This window comes from Pseudophryne corroboree, chromosome 4 (genome assembly GCF_028390025.1).
Source record: "Pseudophryne corroboree isolate aPseCor3 chromosome 4, aPseCor3.hap2, whole genome shotgun sequence".
In the NCBI taxonomy this organism is placed as follows: Eukaryota; Metazoa; Chordata; class Amphibia; order Anura; family Myobatrachidae; genus Pseudophryne; species Pseudophryne corroboree.
Genome location: NC_086447.1, coordinates 197,820,759 through 197,834,755, shown reverse-complemented (window position 1 = coordinate 197,834,755; position 13,997 = coordinate 197,820,759). Strand labels below are relative to the sequence as shown.

Below are 13,997 nucleotides of genomic sequence, written 5' to 3'. Positions count from 1 at the left end.
GACTTTCCAAATGTCAGACTTACCCGCAATAGTTCTTTTGTGAGAGCATTAGACTGAAGATCTAAAGGTCCCTGGTTCGATCCCGGGTTTTGGCATATTTAGTTGCTGTTTTTTTGTTACAGAATAGCAATTAAGCAGCAGAAACTGCCGTGTTCAGGTTCTGGTCTTCAAGAACATTTCATGTTATTACAGTTTGCATTATTATTAGCCCCAATAAAATAATTTCTTATTAGTAGAGCTTGGCGAAATAGCTCAGTTGTGACAACATTAGACTGAAGATCTAAGGGTGTCTTGTTCAATCCTGGGGTTTAGCATGGTTGGGTGTTTGCTTTTGCTACTGAATAGCAATTTAGCAGCAAAAACTGTTGTGTTCAGGTTTTGATCTTGAAAAGCATTTTATGTTATTTCAGTTTGCAAAATCTTAAGCTCCTAAAAAAAGACATTCTAATCAGTATAGCTTGCCAAAATAGCTCAGTTGTGAGAGCAATAGACTGAAGACCTTAAAATCCCTAGTACAATCGTGGGTTTCCACATGTTTGGGTGTTTGCAGTTTGTTACTGAGTAGCAATTCAGCAAAAAGAAATTTAGCAGCATAAACTTTCATTTTCAGGTTTCGCCCTCTAGGACACTTGATGTTCTTTCAGTTTGCCTTATCTTAAACACCAAAAAAGACTTTCCAAATGTCAGACTTACCCGCAATAGTTCTTTTGTGAGAGCATTAGACTGAAGATCTTAAGGTCCCTGGTTCGATCCCAGGTTTCGGGATGTTTAGTTGCTGTATTTTTGTTACAGAATAGCAATTTACCAGCAGAATCTTTCATTATCAGGTGTTGTTCATCAAGAACACTTAATGCTCTTTTTTTCCCAACCTAAAACCCCAAATACGGCTTTACATCTTTCACAATTAGCCGAAATAGCTCAGTTGGGAGAGCGTTAGACTGAAGATCTAAAGGTCCCTGGTTCGATCCCGGGTTTCGGCATATTTAGTTGCTGTTTTTTTGTTACAGAATAGCAACTTAGCAGCAGAAACTGCCGTGTTCAGGTTCTGGTCTTCAAGATCATTTCATGTTATTACAGTTTGCATTATTATTAGCCCCAATAAAAGAAATTCTTATTAGTAGAGCTTGGCGAAATAGCTCAGTTGTGAGAACATTAGACTGAAGATCTAAGGGTGTCTTGTTCAATCCTGGGGTTTAGCATGGTTGGGTTTTTGCTTTTGCTACTGAATAGCAATTTAGCAGCAAAAACTGTTGTGTTCAGTTTTTGATCTTGAAATTTTTTTTATGTTATTTCAGTTTGCAAAATCTTTAGCTCCAAAAAAAGACATTCTTATCAGTATAGCTTGCCAAAATAGCTTAGTTATGAGAGCAATAGACTGAAGACCTTAAAATCCCTAGTACGATCGTGGGTTTCCACATGTTTGGGTGTTTGCATTTTGTTACTGAGTAGCAATTCAGCAAAAAGAAATTTAGCAGCAGAAACTTTTATTTTCAGGTTTCGCCCTCTAGGACACTTGATGTTCTTTCAGTTTGCCTTATCTTAAACACCAAAAAAGACTTTCCAAATGTCAGACGTAGCTGCAATAGCTCATTTGGGAGAGCATTAGACTGAAGATCTATAAGTCCCTAGTTCAATCCCGGGTTTTGGCATGTTTAGTTGCTGTATATTTGTTACAGAATAGCAATTTACCAGCAGAATCTTTTATTTTAAGGTGTTGCTCTTCAAGAACACTTGATGCTCTCTTTTTCCCAACCTAAAACCCCAAATACGACTTCACAGCTTTCACAATTAGCTGAAATAGCTCAGTTGAGAGAGCGTTATACTGAACATCTAAAGGACCCTGGTTCGATCCCGGGTTTCGGCATATTTAGTTGCTGGTTTTTTTGTTACAGAATAGCAATTTAGCAGCAGAAGCTGCCGTGTTCAGGTTCTGGTCTTCAAGAACATTTCATGTTATTACAGATTGCATTATTATTAACCCCAATAAAATAATTTCTTATTAGTAGAGCTTGGCAAAATAGCTCAGTTGTGACAACATTAGACTGAAGATCTAAGGGTGTCTTGTTCAATCCTTGGGTTTAGAATGGTTGGGTGTTTGCTTTTGCTACTGAATAGCAATTTAGCAGCAAAAACTGTTGTGTTCAGGTTTTGATCTTGAAAATAAAAATTTTCTTACCGATAATTCTATTTCTCGTAGTCCGTAGTGGATGCTGGGGACTCCGTAAGGACCATGGGGAATAGCGGCTCCGCAGGAGACTGGGCACAAAAGTAAAGCTTTAGAACTACCTGGTGTGCACTGGCTCCTCCCCCTATGACCCTCCTCCAAGCCTCAGTTAGGATACTGTGCCCGGACGAGCGTACACAATAAGGAAGGATTTTGAATCCCGGGTAAGACTCATACCAGCCACACCAATCACACCGTACAACTCGTGATCTAAACCCAGTTAACAGCATGATAACAGAGGAGCCTCTAGAAAAGATGGCTCACTACAGCAATAACCCGATTTTTTGGTAACAATAACTATGTACCAGTATTGCAGACAATCCGCACTTGGGATGGGCGCCCAGCATCCACTACGGACTATGAGAAATAGAATTATCGGTAAGTAAATTCTTATTTTCTCTAACGTCCTAAGTGGATGCTGGGGACTCCGTAAGGACCATGGGGATTATACCAAAGCTCCCAAACGGGCGGGAGAGTGCGGATGACTCTGCAGCACCAAATGAGAGAACTCCAGGTCCTCCTCAGCCAGGGTATCAATTTTGTAGAATTTTACAAACGTATTTGCTCCTGACCAAGTAGCTGCTCGGCAAAGTTGTAAAGCCGAGACCCCTCGGGCAGCCGCCCAAGATGAGCCCATCTTCCTTGTGGAGTGGGCATTTACAGATTTTTGGCTGTGGCAGGCCTGCCACAGAATGTGCAAGCTGAATTGTACTACAAATCCAACGAGCAATAGTCTGCTTAGAAGCAGGAGCACCCAGCTTGTTGGGTGCATACAGGATAAACAGCGAGTCAGATTTTCAGACTCCAGCCGTCCTGGAAACATATATTTTCAGGGCCCTGACAACGTCTAGCAACTTGGAGTCCTCCAAGTCCCTAGTAGCCGCAGGCACCACAATAGGTTGGTTCAGGTGAAACGCTGAAACCACCTTAGGGAGAAACTGAGGACGAGTCCTCAATTCCGCCCTGTCCGAATGGAAAATCAGATAAGGGCTTTTACAGGATAAAGCCGCCAATTCTGACACGCGCCTGGCCCAGGCCAGGACCAACAGCATGACCACTTTCCATGTGAGATATTTTAACTCCACAGATTTAAGTGGTTCAAACCAATGTGACTTTTGGAACCCAAAAACTTCCTTTTCGATCCCAAGGTGCCACTGGAGGCACAAAAGGAGGCTGTATATGCAGTACCCCTTTTACAACGTCTGAACTTCAGGGACTGAAGCTAGTTCTTTTTGGAAGAAAATTGACAGGGCCGAAATTTGAACCTTAATGGACCCCAATTTCAGGCCCATAGACACTCCTGTTTGCAGGAAATGTAGGAATCGACCCAGTTGAATTTCCTCCGTCGGGCCTTACTGGCCTCGCACCACGCAACATATTTTCGCCAAATGCGGTGATAATGTTTTGCGATTACATCCTTCCTGGCTTTGATCAGGATAGGGATGACTTCATCCGGAATGCCTTTTTTCATTCAGGATCCGGCGTTCAACCGCCATGCCGTCAAACGCAGCCGCGGTAAGTCTTGGAACAGACAGGGTCCTTGCTGGAGCAGGTCCATTCTTAGAGGTAGAGGCCACGGATCCTCCGTGAGCATCTCTTGAAGTTCCGGTTACCAAGTCCTTCTTGGCCAATCCGGAGCCACAAATATAGTGCTTACTCCTCTCCATCTTATCAATCTCAGTACCTTGGGTATGAGAGGCAGATTAGGGAACACATACACTGACTGGTACACCCACGGTGTTACCAGAGCGTCTACAGCTATTGCCTGAGGGTCCCTTGACCTTGCGCAATACCTGTCGAGTTTTTCCCAACGGTTTATAATCATGTGGAAGACTTCTGGGTGAAGTCCCCACTCTCCCGGGTGGAGGTCGTGTCTGCTGAGGAAGTCTGCTTCCCAGTTGTCCACTCCCGGAATTGCTGACAGTGCTATCACATGATTTTCCACCCAGCGAAGAATCCTTTCAGCTTCTGCCATTGCCCTCCTGCTTCTTGTGCCACCCTGTCTGTTTACGTGGGTGACTGGCGTGATGTTGTCCGACTGGATCAACACCGGCTGACCTTGAAGCAGAGGTCTTGCTAAGCTTAGAGCATTGTAAATGGCCCTTAGCTTCAGGATATTTATGTGAAGTGATGTCTCCAGGCTTGACCATAAGCCCTGGAAATTCCTTCCCTGTGTGACTGCTCCCCAGCCTCGCAGGCTGGCATCCGTGGTCACCAGGACCCAGTCCTGAATGCCGAATCTGCGGCCCTCTAGAAGATGAGCACTCTGCAACCAACACAGGAGGGACACCCTTGTTCTTGGTGACAGGGTTATCCGCTGATGCATCTGAAGATGCGACCCGGACCATTTGTCCAGCAGGTCCCACTGGAAAGTTCTTGCGTGGAATCTGCCGAATGGGATTGCTTTGTAGGAAGCCACCATTTTACCCAGAACCCTTGTGCATTGATGCACTGAGACTTGGCTCGGTTTTAGGAGGTTCCTGACTAGCTCGGATAACTCCCTGGCTTTCTCCTCTGGTAGAAACACCTTTTTCTGAACTGTGTCCAGGATCATCCCTAGGAACAGAAGACGAGTCGTCGGAACCAGCTGCGATTTTGGAATATTGAGAATCCAATCGTGCTGCCGCAACACTACCTGAGATAGTGCTACACCGACCTCCAACTGTTCCCTGGATCTTACCCTTATCAGGGAATCGTCCAAGTAAGGGATAACTAAAATTCCCTTCCTTCGAAGGAATATCATCATTTCGGCCATTACCTTGGTAAAGACCCGGGGTGCCGTGGACCATCCATACGGCAGCGTCTGAACTGATAGTGACAGTTCTGTACCATAAACCTGAGGTACCCTTGGTGAGAAGGGTAAATTTGGACATGAAGGTAAGCATCCTTGATGTCCCGAGACATCATGTAGTCCCCTTCTTCCAGGTTCGCAATCACTGCTCTGAGTGACTCAATCTTGAATTTGAACCTCTGTATGTAAGTGTTCAAAGATTTTAGATTTAGAATCGGTCTCACCGAGCCATCCGGCTTCGGTACCACAACAGTGTGGAATAATACCCCGTTCCCTGTTGCAGGAGGGGTACCTTGATTATCACCTGCTGGGAATACAGCTTGTGAATGGCTTCCAAAACTGTCTCCCTGTCAGAAGGAGACATCGGTAAAGCCGACTTTAGGAAACGGCGAGGGGGAGACGTCTCGAATTCCAATTTGTACCCCTGAGATATCACCTGAAGGATCCAGGGGTCTACTTGCGAGTGAGCCCACTGAAATTCATTGAGACGGGCCCCCCACCGTGCCTGATTCTGCTTGTAAAGCCCCAGCGTCATACTGAGGGCTTGGCAGAGGCGGGAGAGGGTTTCTGTTCCTGGGAACTGGCTGATTTCTGCAGCCTTTTTCCTCTCCCTCTGTCACGGGGCAGAAATGAGGAACCTTTTGCCCGCTTGTCCACGAAAAGACTGCGCCTGATAATACGGCGTCTTCTCATGTTGAGAGGCGACCTGGGGTACAAACGTGGATTTCCCAGCTGTTGCCGTGGCCACCAGGTCTGAAAGACCGACCCCAAATAACTCCTCCCCTTAATAAGGCAATACTTCCAAATGCCGTTTGAAATCCGCATCACCTGACCACTGTCGTGTCCATAACCCTCTACTGGTAGAAATGGACAACGCACTTAGACTTAATGCCAGTCGGCAAATATTCCGCTGTGCATCACGCATATATAGAAATGCATCTTTTAAATGCTCTATAGGCAAAAATATACTGTCCCTATCTAGGGTATCAATATTTTCAGTCAGGGAATCCGACCACGCCAACCCAGCACTGCACATCCAGGCTGAGGCGATTGCTGGTCGCAGTATAACACCAGTATGTGTGTAAATACATTTTAGGATACCCTCCTGCTTTCTATCAGCAGGATCCTTAAGGGCGGCCATCTCAGGAGAGGGTAGAGCCCTTACAAGCGTGTGAGCGCTTTATCCACCCTAGGGGGTGTTTCCCAACGCACCCTAACCTCTGGCGGGAAAGGATATAATGCCAATAACATTTTAGAAATTATCAGTTGTTATCGGGGGAAACCCACGCATCATCACACACCTCATTTAATTTCTCAGATTCAGGAAAAGTACAGGTAGTTTTTCCTCACCGAACATAATACCCCTTTTTGGTGGTACTCGTATTATCAGAAATGTGTAAAACATTTTTCATTGCCTCCATCATGTAACGTGTGGCCCTACTGGAAGTCACATTTGTCTCTTCACCGTTGACACTGGAGTCAGTATCCGTGTCGGCGTCTATATCTGCCATCTGAGGTAACGGGCGCTTTAGAGCCCCTGACGGCCTATGAGACGTCTGGACAGGCACAAGCTGAGTAGCCGGCTGTCTCATGTCAAACACTGTCTTTTATACAGAGCTGACACTGTCACGTAATTCCTTCCAACAGTTCATCCACTCAGGTGTCGACCCCCTAGGGGGTGACATCACTATTACAGGCAATCTGCTCCGTCTCCACATCATTTTTCTCCTCATACATGTCGACACAAACGTACCGACATACAGCACACACACAGGGAATGCTCTGATAGAGGACAGGACCCCACTAGCCCTTTGGGGAGACAGAGGGAGAGTTTGCCAGCACACACCAGAGCGCTATATATATACAGGGATAACCTTATATAAGTGTTTTTCCCCTTATAGCTGCTGTATCTTTAATACTGCGCGTAATTAGTGCCCCCCCTCTCTTTTTTAACCCTTTCTGTAGTGTAGTGACTGCAGGGGAGAGCCAGGGAGCTTCCCTCCAACGGAGCTGTGAGGGAAAATGGCGCCAGTGTGCTGAGGAGATAGGCTCCGCCCCCTTATCGGCGGCCTTATCTCCCGTTTTTCTATGTATTCTGGCAGGGGTTAAATGCATCCATATAGCCCAGGAGCTATATGTGATGCATTTTTTTTTTTTTTGCCATCCAAGGTGTTTTTATTGCGTCTCAGGGCGCCCCCCCCAGCGCCCTGCACCCTCAGTGACCGGAGTGTGAAGTGTGCTGAGAGCAATGGCGCACAGCTGCAGTGCTGTGCGCTACCTTGTTGAAGACAGGACGTCTTCTGCCGCCGATTTTCCGGACCTCTTCTGTCTTCTGGCTCTGTAAGGGGGCCGGCGGCGCGGCTCTGGGACCCATCCATGGCTGGGCCTGTGATCGTCCCTCTGGAGCTAATGTCCAGTAGCCTAAGAAGCCCAATCCACTCTGCACGCAGGTGAGTTCGCTTCTTCTCCCCTTAGTCCCTCGATGCAGTGAGCCTGTTGCCAGCAGGTCTCACTGAAAATAAAAAACCTAAAACTAAACTTTTCACTAAGCAGCTCAGGAGAGCCACCTAGTGTGCACCCTTCTCGTTCGGGCACAAAAATCTAACTGAGGCTTGGAGGAGGGTCATAGGGGGAGGAGCCAGTGCACACCAGGTAGTTCTAAAGCTTTACTTTTGTGCCCAGTCTCCAGCGGAGCCGCTATTCCCCATGGTCCTTACGGAGTCCCCAGCATCCACTTAGGACGTTAGAGAAAAGCATTTTATGTTATTTCAGTTTGCAAAATCTTTAGCTCCTAAAAAAAGACATTCTTATCAGTATAGCTTGCCAAAATAGCTCAGTTGTGAGAGCAATAGACTGAAGACCTTAAAATCCCTAGTACGATCGTGGGTTTCCACATGTTTGGGTGTTTGCAGTTTGTTACTGAGTAGCAATTCAGCAAAAAGAAATTTAGCAGCAGAAACTTTCATTTTCAGGTTTCGCCCTCTAGGACACTTGATGTTCTTTCAGTTTGCCTTATCTTAAACACCAAAAAAGACTTATCAAATGTCAGACGTAGCTGCAATAGATCATTTGGTAGAGCATTAGACTGAAGATCTATAAGTCCCTGGTTCGATCCTGGGTTTCGGCATGTTTAGTAGCTGTATTTTTGTTACAGAATAGCAATTTACCAGCAGAATCTTTCATTATAAGGTGTTGCTCTTCAAGAACACTTGATGCTCTTTTTTTCCCAACCTAAAACCCCAAATACGACTTCACATCTGTCACAATTAGTCGAAATAGCTCAGTTGGGAGAGCGTTAGACTGAAGATCTAAAGGTCCCTGGTTCGATCCCGGGTTTCGGCATATTTAGTTGCTGTTGTTTTTGTTACAGAATAGCAATTTAGCAAAAATACAGCAACTAAACATGCCGAAACCTGGGATCGAACCCAGGACCTTTAGATCTTCAGTTTAATGCTCTCGCAAAAGAGCTATTGTGTATAAGTCTGACGTTTAGAAAGTCTTTTTTGGTGTTTAAGATAAGGCAAACTGAAAGAACATCAAGTGTCCTAGAGGGCGAAACCTGAAAATGAAAGTTTCTGCTGCTAAATTTCTTTTTGCTGAATTGCTACTCAGTAACAAACTGCAAACACCCAAACATGTGGAAACCCACGATCGTACTAGAGATTTTAAGGTCTTCAGTCTATTGCTCTCACAACTGAGCTATTTTGGCAAGCTATACTGATAAGAATGTCTTTTTTTAGGAGCTAAAGATTTTGCAAACTAAAAATAACATAAAATGCTTTTCAAGATCAAAACATGAACACAACAGTTTTTGCTGCTAAATTGCTATTCAGTAGCAAAAGCAAACACCCAACCATGCTAAACCCCAGGATTGAACAAGACACCCTTAGATCTTCAGTCTAATGTTGTCACAACTGAGCTATTTGCCAAGCTCTACTAATAAGAAATTATTTTATTGGGGCTAATAATAATGCAAACTGTAATAACATGAAATGTTCTTGAAGACCAGAACCTGAACATGGCAGTTTCTGCTGCTAAATTGCTATTCTGTAACAAAAACAACAGCAACTAAATATGCCGAAACCCGGGATCGAACCAGGGACCTTTAGATCTTCAGTCTAACGCTCTCCCAATTGAGCTATTTCGGCTAATTGTGGCAGAAACTGCCATGTTCAGGTTCTGGTCTTCAAGAACATTTCATGTTATTACAGTTTGCATTATTATTAGCCCCAATAAAATAATTTCTTATTAGTAGAGCTTGGCGAAATAGCTCAGTTGTGACAACATTAGACTGAAGATCTAAGGGTGTCTTGTTCAATCCTGGGGTTTAGCATGGTTGGGTGTTTGCTTTTGCTACTGAATAGCAATTTAGCAGCAAAAACTGTTGTGTTCAGGTTTTGATCTTGAAAAGCATTTTATGTTATTTCAGTTTGCAAAATCTTTAACTCCTAAAAAAAGACATTCTAATCAGTATAGCTTGCCAAAATAGCTCAGTTGTGAGAGCAATAGACTGAAGACCTTAAAATCCCTAGTACGATCGTGGGTTTCCACATGTTCGGGTGTTTGCAGTTTGTTACTGAGTAGCAATTCAGCAAAAAGAAATTTAGCAGCAGAAACTTTCATTTTCAGGTTTCGCCCTCTAGGACACTTGATGTTCTTTCAGTTTGCCTTATCTTAAACACCAAAAAAGACTTTCCAAATGTCAGACTTACCCGCAATAGCTCATTTGTGAGAGCATTAGACTGAAGGTCTAAAGGTCCCTGGTTCAATCCCAGGTTTCGGCATGTTTAGTGGCTGTATTTTTGTTACAGAATAGCAATTTACATGCAGAATCTTTCATTATCAGGTGTTGTTCTTCAAGAACACTTGATGCTCTTTTTTTCCTAACCTAAAACCCCAAATACGACTTCACATCTTTCACAATTAGCCGAAATTGCTCAATTGGGAGAGCGTTAGACTGAAGATCTAAAGGTCCCTGGTTCGATCCCGGGTTTCGGCATATTTAGTTGCTGTTGTTTTTGTTACAGAATAGCAATTTAGCAGCAGAAACTGCCATGTTCAGGTTCTGGTCTTCAAGAACATTTCATGTTATTACAGTTTGCATTATTATTAGCCCCAATAAAATAATTTCTTATTAGTAGAGCTTGGCGAAATAGCTCAGTTGTGACAACATTAGACTGAAGATCTAAGGGTGTCTTGTTCAATCCTGGGGTTTAGCATGGTTGGGTGTTTGCTTTTGCTACTGAATAGCAATTTAGCAGCAAAAACTGTTGTGTTCAGGTTTTGATCTTGAAAAGCATTTTATGTTATTTCAGTTTGCAAAATCTTTAGCTCCTAAAAAAAGACATTCTTATCAGTATAGCTTGCCAAAATAGCTCAGTTGTGAGAGCAATAGACTGAAGACCTTAAAATCCCTTGTACGATCGTGGGTTTCCACATGTTTGGGTGTTTGCAGTTTGTTACTGAGTAGCAATTCAGCAAAAAGAAATTTAGCAGCATAAACTTTCATTTTCAGGTTTCGCCCTCTAGGACACGATGTTCTTTCAGTTTGCCTTATCTTAAACACCAAAAAAGACTTATCGAATGTCAGACGTAGCTGCAATAGCTCATTTGGGAGAGCATTAGACTGAAGATCTATAAGTCCCTGGTTCGATCCTGGGTTTCGGCATGTTTAGTAGCTGTATTTTTGTTACAGAATAGCAATTTACCAGCAGAATCTTTCATTATAAGGTGTTGCTCTTCAAGAACACTTGATGCTCTTTTTTTCCCAACCTAAAACCCCAAATACGACTTCACATCTGTCACAATTAGTCGAAATAGCTCAGTTGGGAGAGCGTTAGACTGAAGATCTAAAGGTCCCTGGTTCGATCCCGGGTTTCGGCATATTTAGTTGCTGTTTCTTTTGTTACAGAATAGCAATTTAGCAACAGAAACTGCCGTGTTCAGGTTCTGGTCTTCAAGAACATTTCATGTTATTACAGTTTGCATTATTATTAGCCCCAATAAAAGAATTTCTTATTAGTAGAGCTTGGCAAAATAGCTCAGTTGTGACAACATTAGACTGAAGATCTAAGGGTGTCTTGTTCAATCCTGGGGTTTAGCATGGTTGGGTGTTTGCTTTTGCTACTGAATAGCAATTTAGCAGCAAAAACTGTTGTGTTCAGGTTTTGATCTTGAAAAGCATTTTATGTTACTTTTAGTTTGCAAAATCTTTAGCTCCTAAAAAAAGACATTCTTATCAGTATAGCTTGCCAAAATAGCTCAGTTGTGAGAGCAATAGACTGAAGACCTTAAAATCCCTAGTACGATCGTGGGTTTCCACATGTTTGGGTGTTTGCAGTTTGTTACTGAGTAGCAATTCAGCAAAAAGAAATTTAGCAGCAGAAACTTTCATTTTCAGGTTTCGCCCTCTAGGACACTTGATGTTCTTTCAGTTTGCCTTATCTTAAACACCAAAAAATACTTTCTAAACGTCAGACTTACACGCAATAGCTCTTTTGTGAGAGCATTAAACTGAAGATCTATAAGTCCCTGGTTCGATCCTGGGTTTCGGCATGTTTAGTAGCTGTATTTTTGTTACAGTATAGCAATTTACCAGCAGAATCTTTCATTATAAGGTGTTGCTCTTCAAGAACACTTGATGCTCTTTTTTTCCCAACCTAAAACCCCAAATACGACTTCACATCTGTCACAATTAGTCGAAATAGCTCAGTTGGGAGAGCGTTAGACTGAAGATCTAAAGGTCCCTGGTTCGATCCCGTATTTCGGCATATTTAGTAGAGATGAGCGCCTGAAATTTTTCGGGTTTTGGTTTTGGGTTCGGTTCCGCGGCCGTGTTTTGGGTTCGAACGCGTTTTGGCAAAACCTCACCGAATTTTTTTTGTCGGATTCGGGTGTGTTTTGGATTCGGGTGTTTTTTTCCAAAAACACTAAAAAACAGCTTAAATCATAGAATTTGGGGGTCATTTTGATCCCAAAGTATTATTAACCTCAAAAACCATAATTTACACTCATTTTCAGTCTATTCTGAATACCTCACACCTCACAATATTATTTTTAGTCCTAAAATTTGCACCGAGGTCGCTGTGTGAGTAAGATAAGCGACCCTAGTGGCCGACACAAACACCGGGCCCATCTAGGAGTGGCACTGCAGTGTCACGCAGGATGTCCCTTCCAAAAAACCCTCCCCAAACAGCACATGACGCAAAGAAAAAAAGAGGCGCAATGAGGTAGCTGTGTGAGTAAGATTAGCGACCCTAGTGGCCGACACAAACACCGGGCCCATCTAGGAGTGGCACTGCAGTGTCACGCAGGATGGCCCTTCCAAAAAACCCTCCCCAAACAGCACATGACGCAAAGAAAAAAAGAGGCGCAATGAGGTAGCTGTGTGAGTAAGATTAGCGACCCTAGTGGCCGACACAAACACCGGGCCCATCTAGGAGTGGCACTGCAGTGTCACGCAGGATGTCCCTTCCAAAAAACCCTCCCCAAACAGCACATGACGCAAAGAAAAAAAGAGGCGCAATGAGGTAGCTGACTGTGTGAGTAAGATTAGCGACCCTAGTGGCCGTCACAAACACCGGGCCCATCTAGGAGTGGCACTGCAGTGTCACGCAGGATGTCCCTTCCAAAAAAACCCTCCCCAATCAGCACATGATGCAAAGAAAAAGAAAAGAAAAAAGAGGTGCAAGATGGAATTGTCCTTGGGCCCTCCCACCCACCCTTATGTTGTATAAACAAAACAGGACATGCACACTTTAACCAACCCATCATTTCAGTGACAGGGTCTGCCACACGACTGTGACTGATATGACGGGTTGGTTTGGACCCCCCCCAAAAAAGAAGCAATTAATCTCTCCTTGCACAAACTGGCTCTACAGAGGCAAGATGTCCACCTCATCTTCACCCTCCGATATATCACCGTGTACATCCCCCTCCTCACAGATTATCAATTCGTCCCCACTGGAATCCACCATCTCAGCTCCCTGTGTACTTTGTGGAGGCAATTGCTGCTGGTCAATGTCTCCGCGGAGGAATTGATTATAATTCATTTTAATGAACATCATCTTCTCCACATTTTCTGGATGTAACCTCGTACGCCGATTGCTGACAAGGTGAGCGGCGGCACTAAACACTCTTTCGGAGTACACACTTGTGGGAGGGCAACTTAGGTAGAATAAAGCCAGTTTGTGCAAGGGCCTCCAAATTGCCTCTTTTTCCTGCCAGTATAAGTACGGACTGTGTGACGTGCATACTTGGATGCGGTCACTCATATAATCCTCCACCATTCTATCAATGTTGAGAGAATAATATGCAGTGACAGTAGACGACATGTCCGTAATCGTTGTCAGGTCCTTCAGTCCGGACCAGATGTCAGCATCAGCAGTCGCTCCAGACTGCCCTGCATCACCGCCAGCGGGTGGGCTCGGAATTCTGAGCCTTTTCCTCGCACCCCCAGTTGCGGGAGAATGTGAAGGAGGAGATGTTGACAGGTCGCGTTCCGCTTGACTTGACAATTTTGTCACCAGCAGGTCTTTCAACCCCAGCAGACCTGTGTCTGCCGGAAAGAGAGATCCAAGGTAGGCTTTAAATCTAGGATCGAGCACGGTGGCCAAAATGTAGTGCTCTGATTTCAACAGATTGACCACCCGTGAATCCTTGTTAAGCGAATTAAGGGCTGCATCCACAAGTCCCACATGCCTAGCGGAATCGCTCCCTTTTAGCTCCTTCTTCAATGCCTCCAGCTTCTTCTGCAAAAGCCTGATGAGGGGAATGACCTGACTCAGGCTGGCAGTGTCTGAACTGACTTCACGTGTGGCAAGTTCAAAGGGCATCAGAACCTTGCACAACGTTGAAATCATTCTCCACTGCACTTGAGACAGGTGCATTCCATCTCCTATATCGTGCTCAATTGTATAGGCTTGAATGGCCTTTTGCTGCTCCTCCAACCTCTGAAGCATATAGAGGGTTGAATTCCACCTC

At 44.3% G+C, this 13,997-nt stretch overlaps 7 non-coding genes across 7 annotated transcripts; 6 read left to right on the top strand and 1 right to left on the bottom strand.

Annotated features, from left to right (window-relative positions):
* The first annotated feature begins 907 nt into the window (after positions 1–907).
* On the top strand, positions 908–980 carry TRNAF-GAA (transfer RNA phenylalanine (anticodon GAA)). Its single transcript has one exon. It is a non-coding gene; the product is annotated as a tRNA-Phe (tRNA).
* An 811-nt stretch (positions 981–1,791) lies between these two features.
* Positions 1,792–1,864, top strand: TRNAF-GAA (transfer RNA phenylalanine (anticodon GAA)). Its single transcript has one exon. It is a non-coding gene; the product is annotated as a tRNA-Phe (tRNA).
* A 6,420-nt stretch (positions 1,865–8,284) lies between these two features.
* TRNAF-GAA (transfer RNA phenylalanine (anticodon GAA)) lies at positions 8,285–8,357 on the top strand. Its single transcript has one exon. It is a non-coding gene; the product is annotated as a tRNA-Phe (tRNA).
* Positions 8,358–9,090: 733 nt separating this feature from the next.
* On the bottom strand, positions 9,091–9,163 carry TRNAF-GAA (transfer RNA phenylalanine (anticodon GAA)). Its single transcript has one exon. It is a non-coding gene; the product is annotated as a tRNA-Phe (tRNA).
* A 778-nt stretch (positions 9,164–9,941) lies between these two features.
* TRNAF-GAA (transfer RNA phenylalanine (anticodon GAA)) lies at positions 9,942–10,014 on the top strand. Its single transcript has one exon. It is a non-coding gene; the product is annotated as a tRNA-Phe (tRNA).
* Positions 10,015–10,825: 811 nt separating this feature from the next.
* Positions 10,826–10,898, top strand: TRNAF-GAA (transfer RNA phenylalanine (anticodon GAA)). Its single transcript has one exon. It is a non-coding gene; the product is annotated as a tRNA-Phe (tRNA).
* An 814-nt stretch (positions 10,899–11,712) lies between these two features.
* On the top strand, positions 11,713–11,785 carry TRNAF-GAA (transfer RNA phenylalanine (anticodon GAA)). The gene has a single exon. It is a non-coding gene; the product is annotated as a tRNA-Phe (tRNA).
* The last annotated feature ends 2,212 nt before the right edge of the window (positions 11,786–13,997 follow it).